The following is a 27,323-nucleotide window of genomic DNA, read 5'->3' as shown; positions in this document are numbered from 1 at the left end:
TGCAAGGTACAAGGGGCCCCACTAGTGGATCACTTTTCTGAAATTCAACCACCAACCTGAAAGTTTCACATGGTGGATAATATAGAAGGTTACAAAAAACCCCCGAGGTGGCAATTATGCCAAACTTTTAAGCACCCGTGAATGTCGCTGGATGCATCTATTTGATACTGTCAATCGCGGCCTGAACGATCGTGAAGAGGTCCTGAGACAAATGGTATCAATTCGGAATGGCTGAAATTCCAACAAAAATGTATTTACTCTGCCCACAATACTCACAGATTACCCATTCTGTCTCCCTTAAGGTATCTGCGAAGTGTAAACCAGGTATTCCATTCTATAGAATACAATTTCTCTTGCAGTAATGCTGTATACCACATTGTCTAGTATATGTAATCGCTATATTATGCATTGTATTGATATGTTATTATTGTATGATCTTGCGTTAATGTATTGTGTACTGTATTACATGTAACTGTTACACGACTTTGTACAACTGCTACACGATTTTGTATAACTGTATTTGCGAACATTTACTGTTTATTATTTTTAAAAAAATGATGTTTCTTCTAAAATGAACCAAGGGATTCACTGAGATGCGTCACATACCATGTTAACTGATTCGTTTTCAATATATCGTAATCCTTCATCACGCATGATGCGTGTAATTTAATTGACTGTTTGCCGTAATGGTGAGTCCCTTTTTGGTCTCCATAATGGTGAGTCCCTTGTCGATCCCTATGACGGACTAAAACCAAAAGTCCTTTCCTAATGTCGATTTTCGGATCCAATCTACTCCTATTGGCTAATAGGAGAACATGTGATTCTAGCTCCAACACGGAAGTAGCAGCCGAATTCGGACGCTGTTCACCGTTCGGATTACATGACGGTAGCAATTGCCCGCGGTATCCAGCACATCAACTATTCCTGCCAAGGTGAGAGTAGGGAATTCTTAATCCCTTGTGGGTGAACGTTCGTTAATTTTGATTTTGAGCGTTCTAACAACCCCCACCCATACGGACAGATGACGTATTCTAACACACTTCTCTGTTGTTTATTCAATATTAGGTAACGTGGGTACCTGACATTGTTAAGGAAATCGAAGAGGAAACCTATTCTCTCTGCCAAACCTCCGAATAAAATTATAGAGGCAACGTTGGTATCATATAATTCCACCACCACCGGAGTGCCCGCGGGGGCGCCGGTAGGACCCCCCAATCCATCCACAAACAGTGGTAAGTTCTTAATTGCACTTACCAATAGGTCCTTAAGTTCCTAATTACACTTACCAATAGGTCTGTAAGTCGATACATTTAGATGGGGTTGATTCATTTGTTCACCCCCCACAGGCCTTTTCCAAAACATCAGGCTGAACATCCAACTGACTTGACACCAGATCACCATCAAGATATTAGGTGAGTCTAGACCTGTGGTTGATTATGAGCAGACTGGTCAATTGGAGTTAGTTGCCCTTGGGAGAGGGGCACTGACCCAGTTCCTTTTTCTTGCCCAATAGGTGACCCACCCCCTGGAAGCTCGGACGGAGTTCCAACCTGACCAGCTTCATTGGTAATGTACCCAGTAGCCGACATTGAACCACAATTTTGTGAATACTAATTCTTATATAACATCTAACACCTACCTCATCCTTGTACTTCAGGTGTTCGATCCAGACCACGTGTTGGATAACGGCCAAGTTCCCCTTCCATCCCTTGCCCCTTGTCCTGAAGAAGACCCGCAGCCGAGGCCCTAAATTCCCCAAGAGCACTAGGGTCGAAACGTCGACGCTTTTCAACTTGTGTGCCTGTACCTATTTTGTCCCAATTCCCCTCCCCCCCTTGAATTTTGTGGACAGGCCTATATAATAGCGGAAGATTTGCCGCTTTGTTTTTTTGTAAATATCAGAATTGTACATTACAATTGCTTTCCTTCCTTCTTCTAATCACCTGAGCACCCTTTCCCTTTCACTCTCTGCCCCGTTTAAGATCAGAATTGTTTTATGAAATTGTAAATAAATATGTAACACTTTGGTAATACAAATACTTGGAGTGTGGTTACAATCTTTTTCGTTCTGTTTTTAGGCTACACTTATCATTTTTGGGTACTGCTCTTTTCTTTGCATTCAATGTGTACACAATTAGTGCCAAATCGAATATATCTCTCCCACTTTGCTTGAGTCAAAAAAATGCAGATTTAATCGCATTACTGAATCAGAAATGATATCCATATAAGGTTTATTTGATTGAAACTCAAGGACCATTGTTTTCTTTATACTAATTCCGCTGAAAGCATACAAGTTTGGGCAAGGATATAAGATAGGAGCCTCTTCCCAATGCCGGTTTTGCAAATGGGGAGAGGAAAACTTAATTCACATTTTGTGCATTTGCCACCAATTGCGGCCACAAAGAATATTCTGGCTGAGACCAATTTGGCGCCTTCTTGGTATCAGGACATGTCAAGAAGCACTTGAGGAATGTATGAGGGGGGATTCGCCTCAAATGGCGACCCGCTTTGTTAAATTCATTACCGAAATTAATTCCATGACTTTTCCCTTTGTGTAATGCCTGAATTTAATTCTTTGCAAGTAATCGATCTTTGACTTTCCTTGTCCTTTTACTTTTCCTTCCCACCCACTTATTGTTTTAGTTTTAGTTTTTAACAGTCTCGAATGTTTCTATTACTGTCTTTCGTATTTTTGCATATTGCAATGATTTGAAATAATTGTGCAATAAAAACAAACTTTGAACTTTGAAACTTTGACATGAGTTTTGGCATATTGTACCGAGACACTGTCACACTGATGAATGGGTGGAGCGCTACAAGTGGCATGTGTTGTGGCACATGGTACCGGACACTGCACGTGTGGGTGGGGAGCCTACTAATGGCCTTGGTTTTGGCATATTGTACACTACAGGGGCACTAGCACTTGTGAATGAATGGTTGGAGTGCCAAGGCGTGACCTGGACTTTGGCACCTTGTATGTGAGCACTGCTCCTGTGCAGGGATAGGTGAAATGCTTTCAAGTGGCCTGAGTTTTGGCACTATGTTCATTGGCACTGGCCCGTGTGGAGGATGTTTCATATGAACGACTGCATAAGTAAGTGCTCCTTGTTACTGGAGACCATTGTTGATTAGTTCGTATTAACTCTCCATATTACTAGTGCTGATTTTTGCCTAATTGTCTTTTCAGCCACTAAACCACGTCCCTTTCTGAGTTTGGAGCCTGAGGGTCAGGAACCATGGTGGAGAGCGTTGGGTGGGTACAGGGTCAGAGGCCTGGTGGAGAGCGTTGCGAAGGAGGGGGCCGGGTCAGGGTCCTGGTGGAGAGCGTTGGGTGTGTGGGTGGAGGATCAGGGGCCAGGTGGAGAGCGTTGGGTGGGTGGGTACGGGGTCAGGGGTCTGGTGGAGAGCGCTGGGTGGGTACAGGGTCAGAGGCCTGGTGGAGGGCGTTGGGCGGGTGGGTGCGGGGTCAGGGGTCTGGAGGAGAGCGCTGGGTGGGTGCAGGGTCAGAGGCCTGGTGGAGAGAGTTGGGTGGGTGCAGGGTCAGGGGTCTGGTGGAGAGCGCTGGGTGGGTACAGGGTCAGAGGCCTGGTGGAGAGCGTTGGGTGGGTGCGGGGTCAGGGGCCTGGTGGAGAGCATTGGGTGGGTGGGTGGAGGGTCAGGGGCCTGGTGCAGAGCGTTGGGTGGGTGCAGGGTCAGGGGCCTGGTGGAGAGCGTTGGGTGGGTACAGGGTCAGAGGCCTGGTGGAGAGCGTTGGGTGGGTGCAGGGTCAGAGGCCTGGTGGAGAGTGTTGAGTGGGCACCTTATGCCCTGTAGTGATGGCTACTCTCTGAATCCTTCATCACGCCTAGGCTTGATTCTTCATGTAGACCGGTGGTTCCCAAAGGGGTGCCACGGCACCCCGGTGCGCGGGTAAAAAAACGGTGGGGAGCCACAGCCAACTGCCAATTAGGTCAAGGGAGCTACGGGTCAAAAAAGTTTGGGAACCACTGGCTTAACTACTAGAGCGCTGACCTGTTCCTCGCTCCCCACGAGGGCGAGTCCCCTCAGCTGTGCTCACTGGTCCTGCCCCGCCCAGCTCCCGTTCTACTGTTCGACGTAAGTCAGGCTTCCCCACAGTGAGAAGCATTCAATTCAATTTCAGTTTAAAAAAAACATTTGTTTCAAAAAGCTTAAAATTTAAAATGCGATTGTCTTAGAAGCTTTCAGAGTAATTTTAAAAGCGATACATTGAATCAATCAAAATACTCTGGCTAAAAAAGACTGTGCGAAGAAGCAAGTTCTCAGTTAGTACTCTCTGGTACCTGTGTCTGTTTCTCTGATTCTTCCTGTTTCTCTTGTTAAGCCATGGCAGCTTCTTGAGCTGTGCAGGGTGTGAGCACCTTGAAGGGCAGCCCCAGCTCTACCCCGCCCACTCCCCCAATGAACGCGCTATGGCTTAGCAAGAGAAACAGGAAGAATCTGATCTGATCCTCTTGTCACCATACATTAAGAATAAACAGACTCGCTGAAGAAATGTTGCAAAAATTTAACAGACTCGCTCAGTAAATAAGAGTGACTCAGCGAGCCTGTCTGCTCTGAGACTTCTGGAAAGTTATGGAAGGATTAGCAGAATGAGCAGCTTTTACTCTCCTGGGACCACCGAGAGCAAAAGAGATACAGCGGCCCCGGATCAACCCGACCCCCTTTCGAAGAACATTAAAATACACATGTAGCTGGGGTGGTCGCCGGGAGGATCTAGATCAGTGATACTCAAAGTACGGCCCGGGGGCCGCAAAAGGCCCTCCTGGTCTTTACATGCGGACCCCGGGCAGCAGCAGCACTGGGCTCCCGTTTACTCGACTCAGCACTAACTTGAAAAAGAAACGTACATATACAGCAAACACTTATTTAAAGGTTAATTGCAGTTAGGAAAAGGAGGTAACCAGGCCTTTAACTTTAGGAACACCTTCATTCTTAAAGGCAGTCACTAGATATACATGCTTTGTTTCCCCATCCCAGAGTTAACACCCCGCCTGCATCAGTGCGGCCCTCGGTCACACCACAGATCAAACTTTGCGGCCCTCGGGAAAATGTTTATGAGTACCTGTGACCTAGATCATCAAAATGCGGGAGTAGTTAAGACTCGAGGACGAAACAGAAGCATGCATCTCTAAAAGGCACAAACAGGAACCAATGAAAACAAGCATTGGCTTAGCCAATAGGTCGCGCCTTGGGACCTTATACGTGTTTAGCCATGCATCAGTTGCATCAAGGCTATTGTGCTGGATAACTAAACATGTAAGGTCCCAGAGGCGAGACCTACTGGCAATGCCAATGCTTGTTGTTCATGTTTAGCTATACAGTCCTGTCAAGTATCACGCATCAAGTGTGACACTAACGCATTTCAGTGTGGTGCTCCGCATCACCGCACTGAAATGCATTGTCACACATTTGATGCCACTCTCTCTGCAGTCACACAAAGCGCTAAAAGTACTACTGGACACTAGAGCTGCTAGCTTGCGTGCGCGCCTGCTCCCGCAGATGTCACTTGCCGGCCGGGCGCGCATTTCCAGTAGCACTGTCACCGCAGTAAGGCAGCTACAATGTATCTAAAAACCCTAGTCTAGTGCATTCCCGCCCGGCGCGGCGTCACAGTCACAGCCTGACGTCAGGGACGGGCAGGCAGCACATATTCTACGTGCTGCTGCCACCTATGGCGCAAGCGGGGGTCGTGGCGTCGTGGCTGCATAGGCAGACGAGTGGAACTGCAGCAAATGGCATGTCTGCTTGCACCGCAGCGCCGAAATGTTAAACTGGCATGATTGCCTCGTGCAAATGGGAGCCAACACACGGACTACGACGGATGCTGGAGCCAGTATAAGCAGTCACAGCACGGACCGTGTGCAGCTGTGTATCCAACTGGAAATGTCGGTGCGGATGAAATGAGTCTTCCAGGTAGAACGTTTGAATTTTGCTAAATACGAAATGTGTGCGGGTTCCTAACTATCGCAACTGCTGCCAACCAGAGCGGGACACTCCTTAGGAGAGGAGACTGACCTGCCTGTGACCCTCCATCTCAAAGGCTCAAGAAACGTGGCAGCTCAAGATCTGATCGGAGCGCTTCGGCCGCTTTGAGGCCCCCAGGCACGTGTGGAATGGCAGCAGGAAGGTTAGTCACCAGCTGTGCCCTGTGTTAATTTGACATTTTTATCATTTCCTGAACATTGTGGGACAGTTTTATATATTTTTTTGTGGGCCACTCATTTCTCCATAGCCCCTCTCTCACATGGTCTAGTTGACTGGTTAGGTGCTGTTGATTTCTCAGATATTACGATAAACATCCCTTGCAGCAAGCGTAAAAGTGTGTACCCTCCCATACATTGCAAAATCACCAAGACCGTGTGTCTTTCTTTACAAGTCCATAACTGCCCCGATTTGCAAATGTCGGCCACTATTTTTTACTATTTGATTTGCTACTTGGTCACTTTTAGTTTGGAGTACGGGCCTATTTTCAGCCCCAGTCCAGCTCTGAAAAATAGCAAATTAGACATATTTGAAGAAACTGTGAAATGCACTAAAACATTAGGAAGAGGCAGTGAAGTAGCAGATCTGAAATGCTAGGAAAGGAGCGAGGAAGTCTTAGAGGCCTGTTTGGAGTTATTAACGCCTCGGTATTAATGCCCTCTATCTGACTTGTATCCACTCCCTTTAACTGTTGCCCAATTCAAGCCAAGTGCATTAACACTGTGCTCATCTTCCACAGCCGATGCCACTTGTTTAGAAGGCAACTAACGATTTGTGGCTGTAAGTCACCTATATTAGACTTAGCCATTGAACCCAGGGGCATATTATCAAGGGGGTTTATCTCCGCTTTTTTGGCTTTAAAGGCCAAGAAAGCAGAGATAAAATGATCTCCCTATTACCTAGCTGTCGCTAACACCAGTTAGCGACAGCTAGTAGGAGATAGCGACCATCTTGGGCCCCACTTTGCATGTCAGTGATATTTATCACTAATGACATGCAAAGTGGGCGTGCCAAGATGTTAGCGACTCATTGCTATCTCCTATTACCAACTTTTGGAGATATTCGCGCTAAGTGCGAATATCTCCAAAAGCTAACACCTGCCCTGAGCTGTTCTTAGCCATGTTATCCAATGGGAGGTGGATAACATGGCTAAGAGCATTAGCTCGGTAATGCATGAATATCGCTGACTTTTCAGCGATATTCATGCATTGCGGCCGTTTTTTATCGCATTTGCGATAAACCTTGGTAATACCAAGGTTTATCTGCGATAAAAATCGCCGCAGCTCAGCGGTACATTTTTGTCTCTAACCAATCAATAGCGATAATTATCGCTATTGCTTGGTAATATGCCCCCTAGTGTGTTAATTTGATATCGGCAACATGTACTTAATCGTAGTAGGTTAAAACAAGTGAAATGGCATGAGTGTATAAGACGTGCTCAATGATAATTTCTTTACCTTTATGATTTTTGCACATTTTAATACTGTATCCATTGCAAATTGCATTCTATCTAAAACAGCTTAAAAGATAATGCCTGATTTTACTGATTTCCTCCTTATGTGGCTATGGGTCCATTCAAACATTTAATTTGGTTTTTGCAATGGAGCATATGAAACATTTTGAGAACTTGTATGTGCAGCCATGAATAATTTCTGCCTGTGTTTCTTGTTGGAGGGAATCTTGTGAGAGTTTTTGCAGATAACGTTCCACCCTTTCAGTGGCACAAAAGAACACCTCCTACATGGATGTTATCTCGTGAGCGACTGACTCTTTCATCCTGCTCGGCTTACATGTTTTGATGATTTTCATTTAAGTGTTGTAACTGACTGTAGAGCACTGCATATTCACTGGATAAAACACTTGTTCGTTGTCCATGGAGGTCACGTGCCTTGCTGCTATACCCATGCTAGGTTATAAGCAGCCACCTCGCTCACTGAGGGTTTCTGCTGCTTTTGGCCTCCTATTCAAATCAAGGAAGTGTTCATATGTGGATAATGAACACCCTACTCTCATCATGCTTACCCTTGGCTGTCTCCACAGTTGTATACTTCAGACAAGCACAATTGCTATTACATTTCTGATTGCTACAGTGTGATACTGGTGCCCTGAACAGTTGTCTAATTGGTATCAGCACCTTTGCCTTTTATTGTAGGGTTTTTTAGCAGTTCCCAGATATTGTAGTGCTTCCCATTGAAAAAAGGCTGTAATTTCGAATATTTAGCTCTTCCCATGCACTTAATTTTGCTCGTGAGCAAGTGTCACTCATAATTACACTAAAATTATGAAAATGCCACACATAGCAATGGGAAACCTTGGCAGCTATGGCTATACAAAAATTAGGTGTTCAATCTTTCTATCTCATTGCCTCACCTGGGGTTTAATACGAGTGCTGTGCTCCCTGCTGTGGGTCTGGCACCCTCGCTGGCCCTGCTGAGCTATCCGAGGCCTTTGTGTAAACACCAGGACTGAACTAAACGTGCCAAAAATGAACAACTGCGCATGCGCTGAGGACAGACACGCCCTACCGCGGATTAAAAGGGGCCTGTGTATGAGAACTGCGCATGCGCTGAGGACAGACACGGTTTTCCGGCGGAGCGTGGATTAATGAGGGTTTTAAATGAAAAAACTGCGCATGCGCTGAAGACAGACACACCACAGGCACAGCCTACCACGGATTAAAGAGGGCCTGTGTGGATTACAACTGCGCATGCGCTGAGGACAGACACAGCCTACCACGGAATAAAGAGGGCCTGTGGATTACAACTGCGCATGCGCTGAGGACAGACACAGCTGCCCACCGCTGGTTAAGGAAGGCCTTGAATTAATAACTGCGCATGCGCTGAGGACAGAGGGTCCTTTTAAAACAATCCAACTCCAGAAGTCGTTGACAGAAAGATGTTTAGCTCACCAACACAGGCTCCGTTAGGACGGAGCTCAGTAAACGGCGACACCTGTGACTCGTCAGCTGATAGCTCAGAGCCAGCACAGGTGGGACGGTGTCCTCGCAGGGACACAAAGACGCACAACAATTACAGTGACAATGAATAAGATACACGGAGCACGAGGCGCCTCGCGCCACAGCTCCTTGATGGGTGGAGGTATCTCTCCTCTGCGCAAGCGCAGTGAGACCGAGTGTCCTCGCTGGATTGGCCCTCGATGGGGGACGTAGCTCTCCTCTGCGCAGGCGCAGTGAAACTGAGTGTCCTCGCTGGATTGGCCCTCGATGGGGAGAAGTCCCTCTCCTCTGCGCAGCCGCAGTGAGACTTAGTGTCCTCGCCGGATTGGCCTCTTTCCAGGTTGCGCCCCGCGCTCAAGGCCGCTCACAGTCCATACTCGGCGCGAGGCCCTCCCTAACGCTGCGCGTCACGTGGGGGGAGGAATAACACACCGGACCCCACTCCTCACGGGCAGCCGGGCCCCGGTGCCCCCTCTCCCCGGGCCCTGCAGCCCCCACGGACCGGAGCTCAAGCAGAGGTGAGGTGTCCTCAAAGCGCCCAACCCTGTGTGTGGTTTAAAAAAATAATAATATTTGTATTGGATTTTATGTTACTTTTTTAATTGTTATTTATGAAAGAACAAAAGAGAGGCAATGGGCGTCATGGCCTCGCAGGGCGGTTATTGTATCTGGTCAAACAGGTCCAAGTCCAGGGAGAGGTGTGGCGCCGCGGCCAGGGCGACTGACGCTGGAATCTGGGGACCACGGTTCGATCCTCGGCTCCGTCGGCAGGTTAGCCCAGCACCATGTGACTCTGGGAAATAGCTGTCGCCGCGGCCAGGGCGACTGACGCTGGAATCTGGGGATCAGGGTTCGATCCCCGGCTCCGGCGGCAGGTCAGCCCAGCACCATGTGACTCTGGGCAATAGCTCGCTTAATCTTCCCGACGGCCCCCCAGCGCCTAGAGCCCCTTACGGGTGATTGTGCGCTTTACAAATGTGGATTATTATTATGTAACCCCGTTCCCCGTGGGTGAGTTTGTGATCCCAGGTGATGTCCCTGGTGTCTGTTTAGGTTTCCAGGAGTCCAGAGGTTACATAGCAAACCTTGTCTATGCATGCCGTGTATTTTTCATTCATTATTGTCGTGTTTATGTAATCCACTCATCGCGTGTCGGAAGGGAGATGTGTGTGGTTACAGTTGTGTCGGCGCCGACACTGTTGGGGGGCTAAGCTGGGGCCTAGGGCTTGCAATAACCACAGGAGGTATTAATGGGTGTTTAATTGGGCCACATGACCCTCACGTTACGTGCCTGTTTCGTCACAGGTACGACACAACATTCCTCCCCAACAAACATCAGACCAATATTAATAGCTGAACAGCGCCTAGCCATAAATGGCCGGTCACATCAGCTTCAGGCGCATAATAAACAAGTCTTACGTGAAGTAGTCCCGCAGGCGGCGAGAGGGTTCTGGATTCTCCCGTAGACGATGCTGGGACGGGCCCCGCCCCGGGACCTCACGGCCTCCGGCCTCAGGTGTTGCCTCACCTCGATCGGTCCCAGAGTGACCACAATCTTCCTCCAGCATTCCACTCACTGCTCCTTCTCCACAAGTCAGGACCTAGTTACCTGATCACCGCTGCTCTCCGCAGGTGGCGTTTCCGCCATCCGTCCTGGCTGGCATCAGCCGATGCCATCACGCTAGGGCATGCCTCGACCCGGGCTGGCTCGGGCTTCGACACCGCAGGCTGGTACTTTTTGAAATGCGATACATTTCGAGTCAGTCTCTCTCTCCCTCGGGTTGCAATGATTCAAGTTCCTTTGACCTTGACCACAGTCCATGGGTCCTTCTCGTACGGCAACCAAAACTTGCCACTGGTTAAGCGGTTTCTAATTAGCACCAGGTCACCTTTTTCAATCTGCGGGGACTTCGCCCGCCGCCTGTGACTGACTTAGGCATGAGCCCTCTGACGTTTCACATCCACTCAACTGTCATCTGGTGCAACAGGGCGCCACTGGGGATGGTGTGGAATGGAGTCCGTAACCACTCTTCCTATGAGGAGATGGGCTGGGGCTTCCCCCGTGGTGGTGTGGGGGTCTGGCGGTAGCTTTGTAGAAATGTGAAAATGGCAAACTCTACAGACTGATTTTGGAAAAGGGGGGTGGTGATGGACAGAGTTTCTGAATGATGCAGAATACTCTTACCAAGTCAAGAGATCATGGTTTTAATCCATCACCGTTTTTTAGCTCACTGCACCATCCCAGCTCAGAACCTGGCTATATGCAAATTAGTCTGTTCCTGTCCCAGTGCATGATGGGAACAGGGCAAACCAAACTACCAAGCCAATTCTTATACTGGGAAGGAAACAAGCTCCCGGGGACCGGTTTCTGGCATCACAGCCTTCTTCGGCCCGGTTTGCTTGAATCCTGATGGTGCAATGAGCAAGGGACTCACGTCTGAGTATACCCTCCCACACATAGTGTGGATAAAACCGATTTTGGAAAAGGGGGGTGGTGATGGACAGAGTTTCTGAATGATGCAGAATACTCTTACCAAGTCAAGAGATCATGGTTTTAATCCATCACCGTTTTTTAGCTCACTGCACCATCCCAGCTCAGAACCTGGCTATATGCAAATTAGTCTGTTCCTGTCCCAGTGCATGATGGGAACAGGGCAAACCAAACTACCAAGCCAATTCTTATACTGGGAAGGAAACAAGCTCCCGGGGACCGGTTTCTGGCATCACAGCCTTCTTCGGCCCGGTTTGCTTGAATCCTGATGGTGCAATGAGCAAGGGACTCACGTCTGAGTATACCCTCCCACACATAGTGTGGATAAAACCGATTTTGGAAAAGGGGGGTGGTGATGGACAGAGTTTCTGAATGATGCAGAATACTCTTACCAAGTCAAGAGATCATGGTTTTAATCCATCACCGTTTTTTAGCTCACTGCACCATCCCAGCTCAGAACCTGGCTATATGCAAATTAGTCTGTTCCTGTCCCAGTGCATGATGGGAACAGGGCAAACCAAACTACCAAGCCAATTCTTATACTGGGAAGGAAACAAGCTCCCGGGGACCGGTTTCTGGCATCACAGCCTTCTTCGGCCCGGTTTGCTTGAATCCTGATGGTGCAATGAGCAAGGGACTCACGTCTGAGTATACCCCCCCACACATAGTGTGGATAAAACCGATTTTGGAAAAGGGGGGTGGTGATGGACAGAGTTTCTGAATGATGCAGAATACTCTTACCAAGTCAAGAGATCATGGTTTTAATCCATCACCGTTTTTTAGCTCACTGCACCATCCCAGCTCAGAACCTGGCTATATGCAAATTAGTCTGTTCCTGTGATGGATTAAAACCATGATCTATTGACTTGGTAAGAGTATTCTGCATCATTCAGAAACTCTGTCCATCACTCTGTCCATCACCTTTTCCAAAATCGATTTTATCCACACTATGTGTGGGAGGGTATACTCAGACGTGAGTCCCTTGCTCATTGCACCATCAGGATTCAAGCAAGCCGGGCCGAAGAAGGCTGTGATGCCAGAAACCGGTCCCCGGAAGCTTGTTTCCTTCCCAGTATAAGAATTGGCTTGGTAGTTTGGTTTGCCCTGTTCCCATCATGCACTGGGACAGGAACAGACTAATTTGCATATAACCAGGTTCTGAGCTGGGATGGTGCAGTGAGCTAAAAAACAGTGATGGATTAAAACCATGATCTATTGACTTGGTAAGAGTATTCTGCATCATTCAGAAACTCTGTCCATCACCTTTTCCAAAATCGATTTTATCCACACTATGTGTGGGAGGGTATACTCAGACGTGAGTCCCTTGCTCATTGCACCATCAGGATTCAAGCAAGCCGGGCCGAAGAAGGCTGTGATGCCAGAAACCGGTCCCCGGAAGCTTGTTTCCTTCCCAGTATAAGAATTGGCTTGGTAGTTTGGTTTGCCCTGTTCCCATCATGCACTGGGACAGGAACAGACTAATTTGCATATAGCCAGGTTCTGAGCTGGGATGGTGCAGTGAGCTAAAAAACAGTGATGGATTAAAACCATGATCTATTGACTTGGTAAGAGTATTCTGCATCATTCAGAAACTCTGTCCATCACCTTTTCCAAAATCGATTTTATCCACACTATGTGTGGGAGGGTATACTCAGACGTGAGTCCCTTGCTCATTGCACCATCAGGATTCAAGCAAGCCGGGCCGAAGAAGGCTGTGATGCCAGAAACCGGTCCCCGGAAGCTTGTTTCCTTCCCAGTATAAGAATTGGCTTGGTAGTTTGGTTTGCCCTGTTCCCATCATGCACTGGGACAGGAACAGACTAATTTGCATATAGCCAGGTTCTGAGCTGGGATGGTGCAGTGAGCTAAAAAACAGTGATGGATTAAAACCATGATCTATTGACTTGGTAAGAGTATTCTGCATCATTCAGAAACTCTGTCCATCACCTTTTCCAAAATAAACTCTACAGACTGACCCTTGTTATGAGCGATTTGTATTACCTTATTTAAAGTCCGCATAAACCTTTCCACCTCTCCATTTGCTTGCAGCCATCGTGGGGTGATCCTCCGGTGGTGAATGCCGAGGCCGCTAAGGTAGGTAGCTAGCTCTTGCCCTTGAAAGGGGGGCCCATTGTCAGTCCTTAGTTCCTGGATGAGACCGTGAGTCTGCATGATTTTTCCAATCTTTGGGATCACCTCCGCAGCACTAGGCGCTTCTGTGATTTCAACTTCCGGGTATTTTAGAGTGATCATGATGGCTACAACTCCACCCTCCACCCTCCAACTCCACCCTCCAACTCCACCCTCCAACTCCATCCTCCAACTCCACCCTCCAACTCCAACTCCACCCTTCAACTCCACCCACTCCACCCTTCAACTCCAATTCCACCGCAACTCCAACTCCAACCTCCAACTCCACCCTCCAACTCCACCTCCACCATCACCCTCCAACTCCACCCTCCAACTCCACCTCCACCCTCCACCTCCCCCCTCCAACTCCACCTTCCAACTCCACCTTCCAACTCCACCCTCCAACTCCACCCTCCAACTCCACCCTCCAACTCCACCCTCCAACTCCACCCTCCAACTCCACCCTCCAACTCCACCCTCCAACTCCACTCTCCAACTCCACCCTCCATCACTCCGGCACACCACCACATCACTCAGGGGCACCACCACATCACTCAGGGGCACCACCATATCACTCGGGGACACCACCACGTCACTCGGGACACCACCTTGTCATTCGGGGACACCACCACTTCACTTGGGTCACCACCACATCACTCGGGAACACCACCACATCACTCGGGAACACCACCACATCACTCAGGGATACCACCACATCACTCAACGGCACCCTCCAACTCCAAACTCCACCCTCCAACTCCACCCTACAACTCCACCCTCCAACTACAACTCCACCCTCCAACTCCACCCTCCAACCTCACCCTCCAACTCCACCCTCCAACCTCCAACTCCACCCTCCAACTCCACCCTCCAACTCCACCCTCCACCCTTCAACTCCACCCTTCAACTCCACCCTCCAACTCCACCCTCCAACTCCACCCTCCAACTCCACCCTTCAACTCCACCCTCCAACTCCACCCACTCCACCCTTCAACTCCAATTCCACCGCAACTCCAACCTCCAACTCCGCCCTCCAACTCCACCCTCCAACTGCACCTCCACCCTCCAACTCCACCCTCCAACTCCACGCTCCAACTCCACCCTCCAGCGTCACCCTCCATCACTCCGGCACACCACCACATCACTCAGGGGCACCACCATATCACTCGGGACACCACCACGTCACTCGGGACACCACCTTGTCATTCGGGGACACCACCACTTCACTCGGGTCACCACCACATCACTCGGGAACACCACCACATCACTCAGGGATACCACCACATCACTCAACGGCACCCTCCAACTCCAAACTCCACCCTCCAACTCCACCCTTCAACTCCACCCTCCAACTACAACTCCACCCTCCAACTACAACTCCACCCTCCAACTCCACCCTCCAACTCCACCCTCCAACTCCACCCTCCAACTCCAACCTCACCCTCCAACTCCACCCTCCAACCTCCAACTCCACCCTCCAACTCCACCCTCCAACTCCACCCTCCAAGTTCACTCTCCAAGTCACTCTCCAAGTTCACTCTCCAAGTTCACCCTCCAAGTCCACCCTCCAAGTCCACCCTCCATCACTCAGGAACACCACCACATCACTCATTGACACCACCACATCACTCAGGTGCACCACCACATTACTCAGGGGCACCACCACATTACTCAGGGGCACCACCACATTACTCAGGGGCACCACCACATTACTCAGGGGCACCACCACATTACTCAGGGGCACCACCACATTACTCAGGGGCACCACCACATCACTCGGGAACACCACCACATCACTCGGGGACACCACCACATTACTCGGTGACACCACCACATCACTCGGGGACACCACCTTATCACTCGGGGACACCACCACATAATTCGGGGACACCACCACATCACTCGGGAACACTACCGCATCATTCGGGGACACCACCACATTACTCGGGGACACCACCACATCACTCGGGGACACCATCTTATCACTCGGGGACACCACCACATCATTCGGGGACACCACCACATCACTCGGGGACACCACCACATCACTCGGGGACATCACGTCATCACTCGGGGACATCACGTCATCACTCGGGAACACCACCACATCACTCGGGAACACCACCACATCACTCGGGAACACCACCACATCACTCGGGAACACCACCACTTCACTCGGGAACACCACCACATCACTCAGGGGCACCACCACATCACTCAGGGGCATCACTCAGGGGCACCACCACATCACTCAGGGACACCACCACATAACTCAGGAGCACCACTCAGGGGCACCACCACAGCATCCTCGGACACCACCACATCACTCGGGGACACCACCACATCACTCAGGAACACCACCACAGTACTCGGAGACACCACCACATCACTCGGGGAACCCACCACATCACTTAGGGACACCACCACAACACTCTGGGAACACCACCACATCACTCAGGGACACCACCACATCACTCAGGGATACCACCACATCGCTAGGGGACACCACCACATCACACGGGGACACCACCACATCACTCGGGGACACCACCACATCACTCAGCTCAACCACATCATCACTCAGCACCACAACAGCACTGTCCTGGCTTGCTACCAACAAGCATTGCCATAGCCAATAGGACTTGCATTAGGAACGTGTAAACTATTGGGTTTGTGAATAACTATGCTATTAATTTATATATTTTCAAAGCCAACACATATTAAAAAAAGGTGTCATTTACAATACCAATAGCTCACACTTTCCTAATGCGAGACCTATTGCATTTCAAATGCTTGTTAATGAAGCTATGCCTCATCCTTTTTTCACCTCTTCCCTGCTTCCAGCTCGGTTCTATCCTTGACACTGCATCTGTATAAACATGAGTAAAGAATCTAGATTGGAGCATTGTAGGCTGTGTAAACATGCAGAGTCAGCGCAAAAGAACAGCTGGCGCCTGCTCAAGGGTTTTCAGACAGTGGTAAAGCCTTAAGTAAAGTTAACCCAGATAGCATAGCTTGTTTACTTCCGGACACAACAATTGCACAAGGCTTCAAGGTTGGCAATTCTTACTGTTACCTCCTTTGTGTGTTTTTCCCAAAGCTCTATTTACCTCTGGGCGTCCCTTGTTTGTGATCTTTTGCTATAAAAACCCATGTAACCATAGTTCAATGTGCTTTTTCCTTGAGTATCTCTATGGTGCTTGTCGGATGAGGCCCAATTCATGAATGCTAAATAAATGACTTATGGTTTGTACTTCGCTCCAGTGTCGATTCCTCCTTTCTTGTTAAGAACCCGTGGACGAAAGGTGACCCTGCACCAGTAGATTGTTATAATCTACTTCCACAAAATCCCTGTGGTATATTTAATATTCAGACGTTATTTCTTCTCTCGTTATTTCCAGCGACTCAATCTTATCTCTTAGCTCCTTCTCATTTGTTTTTGAGGTGTAAACTTCTCCCTGACATCTGTGACCTCTTTTCAAAGTTTCCCTACTGTTGCTTCTACCACAAGTACTCAGTCCATTAATGAGTTTACTTTTGTTTTAAGCGCCTCGCATGTTGCCTGAATCTGTTCTTGATTCCTTTCTGATTTGGCAAAGTTTGCTCTCATCTCTTGAATTAGAGATCCCAATAGGTTCCCCATCCCTGCTTGTGTGCATTGTTCTGGCATACCGCCTGACATACCACCTGGTGCGTCCTCACCGATCTCATTTTTAGTCGTGATGTTCTAGAGTATTGTGTTATTTGTTTCTACACCTTTCTCCGGTCTTCCCTGAGGGGGTGTTGAGGGAGTCACAATCACTTCCTTTGGCCCTTCCATAGTTAAAACTTGAAATCTGTTGTACGTGTCTATCCCACTGCTCCCGGATAATTGTGCTACACCTTGCATACCTTTGACACGGCAGACTCTGTTCCCACACTCCTCCTTAGATTCCCTAGCTGTCATAGTGGTGACATTTGTTTGTCCTGGATCTTAAAAAGGGAGCGAAGGGAGGGAGTAACCTTAATTTTCACTCCTTGTCTGTTTTGCACAGCTTTAGAAGATAATGAGGTGGTGGTCCCCCCCCTCTGGTTTTGTTTATCCCCTGCTTATCTCCCATTTTACTGACTGTAGTGGTTATGGGGGTTAAGACCGGGTTCTTTTTTTCTGACCTAAACTCTGTGTTGTCACTGTTTTCAGTTACAAAATGTCTACTCCTTAAACAGTTACTAATTCCTTAGTCTCGCACCTTAGTTAAGTCTTGTGCTGGGAGGTGTTTTTGCCCTCTTCTGTTTTCACAGTGGTTGTTGGCACAGTCATCTGAGATAAGAGCTATGCGTGGGCTCTCGGGCGAGTTCGCTTCTCTTACCCCTCCCCCTGCTGCTTACCGGTGTCATACACGCGTTCTTCTTCTTCTCTCCCGCCTGTATTTCCTCACTGCTGTTTTTTTCCCAATGTTCAAAATGTAATTTTAATTAATATCAAAGGGAGAGAGAGGAACAAGGTATAGACTACTTCACTTCCCCGTAGAATTTTAAGAAATCGCAAAAAAAATAGCGAATTTCTACATACATACCATTTTGCAATTCTCAAATAGCGATTCTCAAAAAATCGCGATTTGAGAATCGCAAAAGGGTATCTTGATACATCTGGCCCTAAGTCTTTTTGTTTTCCATGTTTCATTAGTACTAAAGTCACCAATTGACCACATTACCATTTCCGAAGTGATAGCACGGTACCCCATAATTCCAATACGGCAATTCAGTATCACATGCCGACACGTACCGCATTATTCCGCACGACGATACTAAGTCACGTTGAAATTTACAGTGCCATATCGTATTTCTTACTCTTGATGTATGTGTATCTTTCTGTGTTTGTAAAATATTTAGGTCTCGTGTAAGGCAGCGCATGCGCTGTCTCCGGAAGACTAAAGTAATTTGTATGTTGGCTTAACCTCCATGTAATTTGTTTTTTCTCTTGCGATTGGTTTACCTGTGGCATTGCTTTTGTTATCTTGCTTTCTGTTGGCTGTTGACCCTATGCTAACTTCCGTGTAGTCCCGAAGCAGCGGCACCTAACTACAGTTCTCCTCCACTTTGCTGGCACTTGTTTGAATCGCCTGCAGTGTGGCGAGTTTGTTTATTTATTTTGGAGATAACCCCCTGCGTCTGCTAACTGGAGACTCTCCTTTGTGGGATTAGCCTCTGTAACTAGAGCGGCAGCTCTGCGCTTTATGGTTGCCATAAATCACCTCATCTCCCCGGGGCATCCATTCCCACACCACCTCTGGCAAGTCCCAGCTGCTCCGACAGAAGAATGCTTAACAAGATGATTTTAGAGGGACTGTGGAAGCATTTGTGTGCCATGACTCTAGCTATAAAACACACGCAACATTCAAAACCTTTAGTCAAACATGGTTATCCTTTTAGAAATGCTTCCAGTACATTTTCTTTCCTGGGCGAAACTGCAGTTTCTAAACACAGCTATTAGATGCCCCCATTTGTTACACATAATAGCCTTACAGTGACCCACTTTAAGTTCAATTATCCCATAGCACGTAGAAAACAGAAGCGATTTACCAAAAAGTAAAACAAATTACATCTATACTGTTCATGCTTTATTTGTGTTTGTTTTTTAGGTCGGGCTTGTGCGTCAAGCACGGCAGGCACTTCAAAGCTCTAATGAAGAAGTATTTTTTTCAGACACTGACACACACTATAGTACGCTGATCGATGGAGACGCTGAAACACACTAGGAGTGGAGATCACTGCGACAGTGAGACACTGGCCCTTGCACTAGTGGCAGAGACACCAACACCCAAACTCGGAAAAGAGAGACGTCGATGGTCCCTGAGATAGGGAGACACTAACATGCACATTAGGAAAGGGGGCACTGGGACAGATGACACCGACACACACACTGTCACAAGAGATGCTGGCACAACACATCGTGTCAGAGAGACAGACACAACCCTTGGATAAAAGACCCAAGCACTTGGCATTTTTAAAACACTAAAAAACACGCACACAGGATAGAGAAACAGAGGCAACCTCATTACATGGAGCACAACCGAATATAAATATTTAAATAGTTTAAAACAAGCTTTCCGTGTAAAAGAAATCTCCCTTCAGCGCGAGTTTGAAGTCCATTACTTCTGCAGATGAAAGGGCGTCTATCTTACATCTTCGCATTTGACATAAGCGCGCGTCTGTTTCATTCCCCTGCAGTCACAGAAGCCCCCCTCATCGCTGGGGGAGGCACCAACAAGCACAGGCGAGCAGCCCATAGAGAAGGGGAGTTGGGGGGGGGGCTTCCTTGTTACTCAATGCTGTGTTGTTGACACAGCGAGGGCTCACTGCGACTTAAAGGGTGGGCGGGGGGGTTAATGCGCCAGCAGGAGACATTGTGATAACGAGGAAATCCTGTGTAGTAAAATTTACAGAAACAGGCCGACGCGTTTCTGCATGCAAAGTCAATCAGGCCTGGACCTAGGAAGTAACAAGCATTGGCAAAGCCAATAGGTATCGCCTTAGGGACTTATTCGCGTTGCTGATGCTTTAGCCATGTTGGCACAGCATCCCAGATGAGTATGCTTCTTTTCTTTGTAGTTACCGATTAATGTTGGATCGATAACTAAAACGTAAGGCCGAGGGCAGGAGCCAGGCAGAAGGCTGCCCCTCCCACCTACCCTCCCCCCCCCATATCTGTATTGTCAGGTTGGTTGTAAAGAGCCGCTGGCACCCCTCGGAGCACCCAGGACCCTCTATGAGACATATTGAGGGGTTGGGACAGGGTGCCCTTAGTGTCGCCAAGAGTGTGAGAAAGACAGCCACACGTGCACTCTTTATATCTTTGTGTTACGTGTGCGATAAAACAGGCCAACGCATAAGAACACAAAGCTTGTTTCTTGGGACTAACCACACTTTAAATAAACCAGCAGTTCAGCGGGCCAGGCCGAGGGGATGTATGACGTTACAACGCATGCTTTTACCACGCATGCTGTTACAACGCAGGTTTTACTACGCATACCTTTACAACGCATTACACTTTGGGGTGCTCGATAGTGAATAGTTTAATTTACTATTCCAACTCCAGTCCCCGTGGACACTAGGGAAGGTGTTGGATAGTAAATTAAATGTATTCCCTATCCTAGAGCGCCCCCAGTGTAATGCGTTGTAAAGGTATGCGTAGTAAAACCTGCGTTGTAACAGCACTGCGTGGTAAAAGTTGCGCTGTAAAGGATGTTTACCGGCCGAGGCGGTTAAAAGAAACCAGAGGAGTGATCGATGTGTTTTGTCAGTTGGAGGTGTACACATTTTTCCAGCAATTTGGCCAAGGTAGGAATATTGGAAATAGGACGGTAGTTCTTTAGGTCGGTAGGTTCTGCTGTGGGTTTCTTAAGTATGAGCGAAACTTCTCCCACTTTGAGGGAGTCGGGGATGAGTCCTTGTTGAAGTGAGCTGTTAATAATTTTGATCCAAAGCGGGAGAAGCAGTGGGGTGAAGTCCTTTACAGCGTTTGCAGGTAGGGGGTCCGTGAGGTGATTAGAGGGTTTCAGGGTATTGAGCATCTTGCCTATCGTTTCTTCTATGCAGGTGTCAAAGGACGACCAAGTAGCATTGTTTTTTGATTCAATGGGTGTTTTGCTGAGGGGGCTGGAGTATAGGCTTTGATCATTGAGGAGATCGTTCCTGATGTTATCATGCACTCACACTTCTCCCCCAGACAATGAGCCTGATGGTTCAAGCCACCTTTCGTGACGTCACTTCCTGTCGTGACGTCACTTCCGCTGACAGCGTCCCCCCACTTCTTTTTTTAGGACTCGTGCCCTGCATCCATACATCTAGCCTCTACCACCAAAGGGAGAAGCAGGGGGGCCCTCACACATGGAGAAAGAGAGGGGCCCCTCCCACAAGGGGCAGCAGAGGGGCCCTCCCAGAAGCAGAGGGGCCCCTCCTAACCTACTACAGGGGTCCCCATGGGGAGGCAGCAGCAGTCCCCCTGGGAGGGGTTTATTCTGTATTTATTTTAGGATGTTTTTAAAGCGTGAACGAGGCAGGGGGGAATCAAGGCGCCTCGGATTAAACATTTATTATCACAAGTTGTGCACAAGAAGAGATACACACAGTATAACACCCCCAGAGGGACAGACATCAGTAGTGGGGTACAGTGGGGTGCAGTGTCAGCTGCACAAGACACGATCATCACCACAAGTCAGAAATACCCCAGGAGATCTTCCCCCTCCAGAGAGGACACTTGTGGGTTAAAGGGCACTTTTTGGAGATGGATCATTGAGGGGGATGGGGGGCAGCAGCATCACCGGAACCAGGTCCCGGGGCTGAAAGATGGAAATGGATCAGGACATTTCCCTCATTCCCCTTATTCTGAGGGATGAACACGTGCCTCGTGTGTAGCGCCTCGTGTCTGGTGTGTGGTATTAAAGCGCCTCGGTCCGAGCCACAGTCCTGCCCCCGGTGGGTGCCTCTGGGCAGGTCCAGGTGAGCAGTGTCTCTCTTCGGGGCCTGTGCATAGCGCCCCGAGGCTCAGGGCGGAGTCAGAGGCTCTGTATGGGGTGGAATGAACTCTGGGCCCCTCTGTCCTTAATGAGAATCCTTCACCAAGAGGCCTGTCCAGGGGAGGGGCAGAGGAGGAGAGGACTGTCCAGGAGTGCATTGGAGGTGAGGCCTGTCCAGTGGGGTGCAGAAGAGGTGAGGCCTGTCCAAGGGGTGCAAAGGAGGTGAGGCCTGTCCAGGGGTACAGAGGAGGTGAGGCCTGTCCAGTGGGGTGCAGAAGAGGTGAGGCCTGTCCAAGGGGTGCAAAGGAGGTGAGGCCTGTCCAGGGGTACAGAGGAGGGGAGGCAGGTCCAGATGGTACAGCATAAGGCACGCTCCTTGCCATGCTTGCGGCAAACTGGTAAACGGGAACATGAATCAGATGGCACAGAATGGGATGTCACAGCCAATGGTCCCAGCCCAACTGGCATCTGTGCCGAGAATGCAGAATCAAAGGCAGTCAAATTGGAACATGCCTTCGGTACCGATGGTGCCACAGCCCAATACAGAATAGAATGTCAAATTTTCAACAAATTCAGGATTTCAACAAAATCCTTCAATTATTAACAAGAATTTCCCACAACCTGCATCTACACTAGGAGTTTCTACTGGAGTGAATGAGACACAATGTCGGTGCCTGAGACGGTAGAAAGGTTGCATGCTTGGTGCAGTCCTAGAGGTCACCCAGAGTAGCCCTTTTGTAGAAGAAGTAAATGGATATCCAGCATCACTTTTAATCAATAAATGTGATACCCGTTCCACAGTCAGACTGACGGCAGCTCCCAACCCATCCCAACTAATAAGCTGCCAGCAAATGTTCCGGTACAAATTGGATGGCCACATATGAATGGCCACAAACTTAAACTGTGATTAAGATCCAGTTATTATGTTAGGGAATAACCTTGTAAAAATGACTCGTGGCTTTTAGGTGAAGCGTCACAATTCATTATTCATTTTGTAGGTGTGGTTTGTTAAATTACATTTTGTGGTGCCATGTTGTCATGAACATTCATTGATTGCTGTCATTTTTACCTCATCATGAAGTCTGAAAACGTTTACTGTTTTGGGATATTTGCTGGAATTGTTTTATTTTACACTTTTCCCAAAGGCAGACTACATGTCAGTCCTCTTACTAATTTTGTACTTAAGAACTTTTCCTTGATTTTTAACTAAGCAGATTCTATGTCAGTTTGCTATTTGATATTATAGAAAAAGATTTTCTTATTTCTTAGCACACATTTGTTGTGGTGGTCAGTCTATTGACTCTACAGCTAGAGTTGTTTCTGATTCTGGCTTTTCATATACTTTAGAGGTTCACTTTATGTGATCCTCCTGCAAATATCATGATAATTATTTCTCGGACTGAGTAACCATGTTTATGTCTTCAGTAATGATTTGAAACCTTTAATATAGCTTTGTAGCTTGTTGTAGCTCCAAAGGCAAGGGCCTTTACCAAGGGAGCGGTCCTTTAAGGGGTTGTACTGCCTGCTATGGCTGACTATAAGGTCATTACACTGTTCGCCCCATGAGGGCAGAATGTGTTAAATTATTATAACGGTGTCCCAGAGACAGAGGGAGTTGTAACACCTCCGGTACTCTGAAACCTTTGTTTCAAAGCTGTTGCTGGGAAACTTGAACAGTTAACAGCCGCATGCGGGACCACGGTGGTTAATTGTGGAACATTCACAGCAATAGCTATTAAAGGAGGCTGAAGTCAGACTCTGGTTCTCCCTGGGCTCGGTTGTTTTGTAAATCCAGGACGGTTATTTGTAAAATGTGATGAAGTGTGTTTGTCGTCTGATGCAAAATTATTTCTTTAATACCTTTCAAGGTATTCTGGGATGACAGGCAGTGCAGCGTGGCTGCCACTCTTGGGGGGAAAAATAAAATAATTGTCAGGTAAGGATTCCTATAACTCTGTTTCCTTTTCCCCTGTTTCTTTCTTTCTCTTTTTTTTTGTCTCTTCCCTTTTGACTCACTCTGTGCACTATTCTTCTTGTTATCAAACTTCTGATAATCACCTGATGGAGCCACATTCCACTCTTGGAACATGTTGGGGGGTGTAGTGCAGGTCCAGTTCCTTTTTACGGCTCGGGCTCTGCTAACACTGCACATGCAGTGTCGCTCAGCGAGAGTCCTGTTCCGGGCGTTTTGAAAGTGGATCTTGAAATTCCACATAGCTCGTGCGTGTGCAGTTCCAAGGTCCATTTTCATTGGCCTTCGGTGCATGCTGCTTTTCAACAGAACACGCAATAGGCCATAGGCGGGTGCGTAGCTCCGCCTATGGCCTATTGGTGTCTGTTACGCGCACCAGAGGCCATATGTTTTGAATTATCGCGGCTTTACAGCCACGATAATTCAACAAAACATATGCTCGCAGTGGCGCGCGCGCATGCACCACTCTCTGGCTTTTATTTTTTTTGTAGTTTGCGATCACTTTTGATTGCTTTCATTTCTCGTTTCTTCATACTTGGAGTCAGGTGCTCGTGCCACCAGACATAAACGTATGAAGTGGGCCCCACAGATTCTTTTTTACCTGGACCCTTAAGACAAGCCTACAGCAAGTAAGAAGTAGCAGCCCGCGGTCTGACTGAAATAACGAGCGAGGAACGGAGTCTGAACTCTGCTCAGGGGCACAGAGTAAAGATCAGGAGCCAGGTTTCTAATCTGGGCAGTGATTGAGGAATAGTAGTGGGACTTGTCTTCCAGCACACACAGGGAGTGAGCAGCCACTGCCCTAATTATAGCAGTGGCAGTGATTAAAGCATAGGAGCTGTAGTGATCTTCTGGGACAGTGAGTGAGCAACAGAGGCATGAATTCTGGGCTGCGCAAAGGGGGTGAGCGAGGAGGTGCTTGAACTCTGCTCCAGGGCAGTGAATGAGACGTAGGTGCCTAGGCTCTACTACAGAGCTGTGAGCAGGGTGTAGGAGCCTCAGCCCAGCTCTTGGGAAGTAAGTAAGGAATAGGAGCCGAGTTCTGCCACTGGACAGTAAGTGAAGGTAGGTGCTGAACTCGGCTCTACATTAGTAGGTAAAAAGGTAGGCGCCTTAACAGAGCTCTGAAGCAGTGAGTGAGTGAGGTCAGGAGCCAGAGTTCTCTTTCGGGGCAGTGGGATAGATATACGAGCTTGTGTTCATTGCTGGGGCGGTGACTGAGGAGTAGTAGCCCACGTTTTCTTCTTGGATAGTGAGTGAGGTGTAGGCAGAGCTGCTCCACAGCGACTGACTAGGAGAGTGAGTTCTCTTTGGGAGCTTGGAGTGAGGAGCAGATGCCAGGGCTCTATCTGTGACGAGGAGTGAGGAGGAGGAAAGCAGTGCGGGCAGTGAGTGAAGATAAGATGTCAGGGGTCTAACGTGGCTGAGAGCGAAGAGGAGAGTGAGTTCTTTTTTGGGACAGTGAGAACTAGATGTCAGAGCGGTACATGGGAGAGCTCTACTGGGGACAGTGAGAGAGTAATTGATGTGAGAGCTCCATCTGGGACATTGCGGCTGGAGTAGAAACCCCATTTCCGTTTTGAGGACATAAGCTTGCACTCTTGAGAATAGGGGTCCATGCGTGCGCCCAGTGGAGCGGTGGGGGGGCTCTGCATGTGCTACCTGAGGGTTCCCCAAGATCCAATCCACTCTGCGGTGTGAGGGGGTGCGGCAGTGGCACCTCCACTGCAACTCACACCAAGACTGGAGATTCAGGACCACATTTCCTAACAAGTGGTGCACCATTTTACTGGGGACAGTGCCCCAAGCACATACTGTAACACTGGGACAGGGTAATCGTAATCATACGTTCTTGTATAGCGCCTTATCACCGTGAGGTCTCAAGGCGCTTGCTTTGGGAACCCGTCCTGGTCTTTCCCTGCGAGATTACCCCTACTGGGCATCCCCAAGGTGAAGACCAGGCATCCCATCGCGGTGGGGCCGTAGTGGAGATTAAGCAAGCTATTGCCCAGAGTTGCAGAGTGTGAACCCACGATTCTAGTAGGCACCGAGGCGAGAATTATCGAGTCCGTGGACATTATGAGCTCAGGAGAGCGGGGAGGGGCGCCCTCCTACCACAGCACAATCCCCTCTGCAGCTCCCAATATGGTGCTGCACCTCTGGAAACCACCCTCCTGCAGAGTGAGAGTGACTGCATGAGTGAGAGTGACTGCATGAGTGAGAGTGACTGCATGAGTGACAGCAGAGTGAGAGTGACAGCATGAGTGACAGCAGAGTGAGAGTGACAGCAGAGTGAAAGTGACTGCACAGCAGAGTGAGAGGGACTGCACAGCAGAGTGAGAGTGACTGCACAGCAGAGTGAGAGTGACTGCAGAGTGAGAGTGACAGCATGAGTGACAGCAGAGTGAGACTGACCGCATGAGTGACAGCAGAGTGAGAGCGACAGCATGAGTAACGAAACGCATCCCGGGCCTACTACAGAAATAACCCCCAGCTTTGCCAGGTTGGACTGTTTTCCTTCTCCAACTTTTGAGGAATTCTGTTCCTTGGCTCACAGCGTGTCGTCGGGATCACCTTTGGACCCGCTTCCACATAAACACTGGAAGCTGTTCCGGGAAGAACTTTTCCCCCCGCTGTTTGCCATCTGTGATCAGTCCCTAGTTTCAGCACGGGTACCAGATTGCTGGAAATTAGCCGTGGTATCCCCTCTTCTTAAAAAGGACACCTTGGACCCGGCTTGCCCAGCAAGTTATCGACCTATCTCCTTGCTCCCGTTTCCAATAAAGATTCTGGAAAAGTGGGTTACAAAACATCTGTCTAAGTACCTGGAGACCGGGTCCTGCTTGGATGAGGTTCAATTCGGGTTTAGACCGGCCCACGGGACGGAATCAGCATTGGTGACTGTGCTAGACGATCTCAGGACGCGAGCCGACCATGGAAGAGCAGCCTTTTTAGTGCTGCTCGATATGTCGGCCGCGTTCGACACAGTCAGTCATGCAATTCTGATTAAAAGATTAAAGGAAGTAGGGGTGACAGGCCATGCCCTGAAGTGGCTGACATCATACCTTGGAAATCGTCATCAGGTAGTGTCATTGCCACCTTTTAAGTCTAACATCAGAAGAGTGGAGCAAGGTGTTCCACAAGGGTCGGCCATCAGCCCTATCCTCTTCAACCTGTACTTGCGGCCCCTGGTTGCGTTGATTAGATCTTTCGGCATAGCGGTGACGAATTACGCGGATGACACTCAACTTGTCTTCTCGCTTGAGGGCAAGG

At 48.6% G+C, this 27,323-nt stretch overlaps 1 protein-coding gene and 1 long non-coding RNA gene across 2 annotated transcripts in view; both read right to left on the bottom strand.

The window, feature by feature from the left end:
- The window catches only part of LOC144806198 (uncharacterized), a 90,081-nt gene extending 81,617 nt beyond the window's left edge, over positions 1–8,464 (bottom strand). The window contains exon 1 of the long non-coding RNA XR_013605722.1: positions 8,374–8,464. This is a non-coding gene — a long non-coding RNA (uncharacterized LOC144806198). The remainder of the gene's footprint in view (positions 1–8,373) is intronic.
- Positions 1–27,323, bottom strand: part of LOC144806189 (uncharacterized) — a 412,937-nt gene that overhangs the window by 243,994 nt on the left and 141,620 nt on the right. The gene's annotated exons all lie outside the window — the stretch shown is intronic.

This window comes from Lissotriton helveticus (genome assembly GCF_964261635.1).
Source record: "Lissotriton helveticus chromosome 1_1 unlocalized genomic scaffold, aLisHel1.1 SUPER_1_unloc_52, whole genome shotgun sequence".
Lineage (NCBI taxonomy): Eukaryota > Metazoa > Chordata > Amphibia > Caudata > Salamandridae > Lissotriton > Lissotriton helveticus.
Note: the sequence above shows the minus strand (reverse complement) of the source record. Positions and strands in the feature narration are given on the sequence as shown.